Below are 5,351 nucleotides of genomic sequence, written 5' to 3' on the forward strand. Positions count from 1 at the left end.
CTCTGTTTTGATGCTAGTGTGCCTTGAATGCTCTAGACTACTTTTCAAAGTCTCCTGGTACAGAATTGGGGTGGGGAGAGGGGGGAGGGCGAGAGAGAGAGGGAAACAGGGATGCGTTTTGTAAATCCAGTTCTCTAGCCATTAATAGTGGCGGTTACCTACTGATGGCTAGAGAACTGGATTTACATTCAAGGTAATGATACAAAACTTCCTTTTGAAGTAAGAAAAACTTAAAAATTAGTTGATCTGAGTATCATCATTATGTCCATAATAAAGACTTGGTGTCCACCATGGTGGAAGAGGGGCCCTTTGCACCCAGGAGAGTGGGTAGCAGCTCACTGCCCACTCTGTGTCCCCCAGGGAGTCCTAGGAGCTCTGACAGGGACAGGTGGCCTCACTAGAGGCCACCTCTGCAGGCTGCTTTCATCTCCCACACGTGCTCCTTGGGATGTGAGGGCTTGTCCCCAAAGCTTTTCTAATTCATGCCTCCAGCCTCGGGTTTCCCAGTTCTGCACGTGTGCCTCTGGATTCAGGCCATCTCAACCTGTCGCCTTTATTCCTGTGGCAGCAACAAGGTTAAGGAACAAATCTTATCCGATGACCCACCTCGGGCCTCTGACTGGCTTTGCTCCATTAATAATTTCGTGAGGTGGGCTGAATTGGATTGACTCTCTCAAATCAATACACACATGATTATTGTTTCAGGGCATTTCTGAGGCCTTCAGGAAGGCCAAGGGGAGCTTTTGGATTGAAAATTGGAGCTGCACTCATCACTCAAAATTACTGTGGAGAGGGTTATATAAACCAAGGGGTGACCTGATGCTAATATTTATATTGCTATAAAGCCTTTTTTTTTTTTTTAATTGGTGCTTTTACAACATACTTACTATCATTGTTCCAGGCCTATAATTTTAAAATTCCTGCTCCATATTGAAGGTGAAATGATTTTACTGCCGTTGGTGTATTAAAGCTGTAGGAATCAGCAATGGCTTGGAGAGTGTCTGTGGGTAGATGTGCTTGGCCACACTGAGCTCATCACCGCGGATGTGCCTGCAGAGGTGGCAGGGCAGGATCACCGGGCGGTGGCAGTGGGTGGGGGGCCTTGGCCTGGGCTTCTCCGGGGGAAGCAGGGTCTGGGCTCTGGGCCTTGCCCCGCCCCTACCCCTTACCTCCCTCTTCTCCCTCCTCCAAACCCCAGCAGACCAAGGCTCTAGGAGGGCAGGACACTAAGAAGCCACACTAAACCCAAAGCAGCAGCCCAGACTGGTGGCTCACCCCACAGAGCTCAGATGGAAATGTGACAATCCCGAATTTTGCCAGTTTATTTTTGTGGTGGTAAAATACATATAACACAAGATTTACCATTTTAACCATTTTTTTAAGTGTGTAGTTCAGTGGCATTAAGTACATTCACATTGCTGTGCAACCATCACCACTATCCAGCTCCAGAACTCCTTCATTTTCCCAGACTGAAACTCTGTACCTACTAATCAATAACTCCCCAATCGCCCTGCCATCCAGCCCCTGGCGTATGCCCTTTTACTTTCGGTCTCTCTGAATTGGACTGCTCTAGGTACCTCACATATGAAATCATACACTCTTTGTCCTATTGTGTCTGGCTTATTTCACTTATCATAATGTCCTCGAGATTCGACCATGTCGTAGTAGAATTATCTTCCTTTTCAAGGCTGAATAACTTTCCATTGGATGTATGTATCGCATTTTGTTTATTCATTCATCTGTTGATGGACACTTGGGCTGCTTTCACCTTTTGGTTATTGTGAATAATGCCGCTATGAACATGAGTGTACAAGTATCTTCTGAAGTTCCTGCTTTCAATTCTTTTGGGGATACACCCAAAAGAGGAATTATTGGGTCATATAATTATTGAGTAGTTCTATGTTTAACCTTTTGAGAAACTGCCAACTGGTTTCCACAGCAGTTGCACCATTTTATATTCCTATCAAGATTACACAGTGTTTAACTTCTCTGCATTCTTGCCAACACTTGTTATTTTCTTCCTTTCCTTTCCTTTTTTCTTTTTTCCTCCCTCCCTCCCTCCTTTCCTTCCTTCCTTCCTTCCTTCCTTCCTTCCTTCCTTCCTTCCTTCCTTCCTTCCTTCTTTCCTTCCATCCTTCTAAATAGCCATCCTAATGGATGTAAAGTGGTATCTCATTGTAGTTTCGATATTTCTAATATTTTTAATTCAAATAAACCTTAACTCCCTTTCTCTAAAGCTCTTTTATCTCTTCTTACCTCCTTTCCTGTCCTCCCACCATTCTATTTCAAAGTTGTACAACATGAATCGCTATTCAGAAATCCCACATTTTCATGTTAGTTTATACCTACATGGCTGAGATTTTATAGCATTGCTTGAGCGACATGAATTTTATGTATATGAGAGCAAAATAGCCTTTTAGAAGATTCTGTCCTGTGAGACTTCTCTGCTGGGATCCCAGAAGGAATCTTATAAAGCATCCAAGGGCAGCTTCTGCCCCAGGAGAAACTAGCTCACCAATGCAGACGGAGCTCTCTCTTACCACTGGCTTGAGTGAGTAGCTGGCCTCGTGTGCTTGGAATGTTTCTCTCCAAGGGGACCCTGGAACCTGGGGGTCAGTCAGTACAGCCACATGCTGGAGGGGCTGCTCACAGGGCTGAGGACAGCTCTCCAAATGCACTCTGGCTCTGCCTCTTGGTTATTCTCCTGGCAGAGCACAGAAAGGGTAGAAATTAGCTCTGGGAAGAGTGGAAACGTTTTGAGGCCAGGAGGACTTGGGTGGAGAGAGGGGACTTGAAGAGCGTGGTAGGCAGGGCTGGTCCCACAGGATCATGAAGCTCGGGTCAAAAACGCTGAAGTCTGTTCTGGAGTTTCAGCAGGGGGCATGGACCACCTTGCATGTTAAAAATGTGAGCCGTTCATTGGGAGGGGACCATATAGGAGGCTTCTGCGGAGGTCTGAAAGAGGAGATGGTGGCTGGGACCAGGGAGGTAACTATGGTGATGGAGAGAAGTGGGCAGATTTGAGATACGTGTGGGGACTAGCTATCTGGAAGACATAGTGATGGATGGTGTGGAGGGTTGGAGTGAGGGTATTGACTCAGTAAGTGGTGTGGCCGTGGACTGAGCTGGGTACAATGGGGAAGGTGCAGACTATTGAGTAAGAGGTGTTTGGACTAGAGTACAGTTGGGACGATGAAGGGTTTGCCCAACTGGAAGGCACCCGCGCTAAACCTGGGCCAGGTAGTTGTAGGACCTTGTTTCAGTTTTACTTGTCAAAGCCACTTTTGGCCTTTTGGCCTCAGATAAATTCTAACTATTTGAAATCAAGAAAGATAACTACCATCCAACTCAGCATTCTCTATGTAGTGTCCAGCAACTGGTTGGGTAAGAATGGGCTTAAGTTTGCATCTGCATACAGGTGAATGATGGAGGCGGATAGGAGATTCTCCAGTGGCAGTGGCTTCCTCCAGGTCCTATGGTGGCCTCAGGGTATGCGTCCAGTGAGTGGGAAATGTCAGTGACCCTGTTGTTCTGAATAGATTTATGTAGGACGCCTCTGTGCCCCTTCCCTTTCCCCTCTGCTTGCCCTCTTCACTCCTGGAAGAGATTGCAAAAGGCCTCATGGTCCACAGTTCTCATCTCATGAGACACACTCAAGTGACAGCATCTTAGCTTCTTCCTAATTAGGAAGGCCAGCTTCCCACCACGAGGACCCTGACCCCCTGCCTGGGTCCCTCCGCCCTGCTGCTCCCTCATCTTCCCCAAATGGTCTACACATTCTCAGGGTCTACGACTCACATCACCCTCTTTCCAGTACTAAATTCTCCACAAGTTGGAAGATTATGGATTGTATGGGACCAAAACCTCCTGGATACAGCTCAAGTTGATGCGGGATGTTTGTTAAAAAGTTGCAGAGGCGGAGGAGCCAAGTGACCGCAGCCAGGGTGTTGAGTCCTGCAGCAGAGACCAGGTTGCCAGGAAACGTGCCAGAAGTGGTGAGATTGAGGGAGAGGACAGGGCCAGGCCTATACTAGGGACCCCCAGAGAAATCCCTGCCTGGGCGGTAGCCTCTAGAGGGCACTAGACCACCGTGGGACTAAACCGGAAATGGGGTGTGAGATAGTCAGTTCCGTATGGGCAGGGTCTAAGTTTGTGACCAAAAACAAGCTAGGCAGGAGGACCCACAGACCTAAGCATGCAAGACGAATCATATTTTTAAAAAACCAAAATAAATGCAAAAAATTCATGATGAACAAATTATCGAGTTTATAGAAAGATAAGTGGTTGTTTGTTTTATGACCCTGCACTGTTGTGCGATGGGAAGTTGTTTCCAAAGAGCCGGAAGTTCCCAGGTAGCTGGGCTGTCCCCTGCCTTGTGGCTTTGTGAGGGCTGACAATTGGGTATGCTCAAATTGGGCAACTTGTAGCTTTATACGTAGTCATGTTTTGTGATTGTTGAGCTTTTATTAACCTTTTTCACTTGATTCGAAATACAGAAAAATATTTTGCTAAATGTATATGGGGGCTCACAGGCTCTTAATAGGACTCCTCATGCATCAATCTCAACCCTGGATTCCTTATGTAACTTGCATAACGTACATCGAAGTGGAAAGCATAGATTGAAGTGGAAACAATGCAGACCCTCCCTGCCCGTGCCCCTATTTTGCTCAAACATTTTGCCATGTACAAATGCCTACGTATTACATGGGCAGTCAATAGTGAGAAAATTCTAAACTAAATCATGGCAGGCTAGTGCTATTTACTATAAATGAGTCATTTATCATGTTAATTCTTAAATCCTTTAATATATATCCCAAGAAGAAGTCTGCTTTGGAAAAACGACCAAAGGAATTAGGAGAGAACAAGAAAAAAATAGAAAAACTAAAAGCTGTTTTTTCCAAATTTTTAAAATTAAAATCCAGTTGGCCTCCATAGTGAAAGTGAATTAGTGAGTTACTCTGTCTACAACTTTTAGTAACATAACACCAGTTCCTCTCTACTTTCTCTCTTAAAAGCTTATCAAAGGTGGGAGTTGTAGAGGGATCCTGAGCCTCCACTGGGGGCTGGGCAGACCATACCAAGCCTCCACGCCAAGGAACCTTTGAGACCTCTGATTTCACATCGGTTTCAAGGAAGGAAGGCTGACCCTGCTTGAGTCTAAATGGCTTCCTCAGTCCTTTCTGGTGTGTCTCCAGTGTCTGCCTCTTCTGGGCCCAGCCCCTTTGTTGACTGCTCTGCCAGGTGGCAGGCCCGAAGCCAGAAAAGCAGGCCTCCTCTCCATTTCCCAGCGCCTGTCGGGATGACTGGTTGGGCTCAGGGGTCCCTGGGAGGGGTGCATTTCCGGAAGCCTC

This window comes from Pteropus alecto, unplaced genomic scaffold (assembly GCF_000325575.1).
Source record: "Pteropus alecto unplaced genomic scaffold, ASM32557v1 scaffold7, whole genome shotgun sequence".
Lineage (NCBI taxonomy): Eukaryota > Metazoa > Chordata > Mammalia > Chiroptera > Pteropodidae > Pteropus > Pteropus alecto.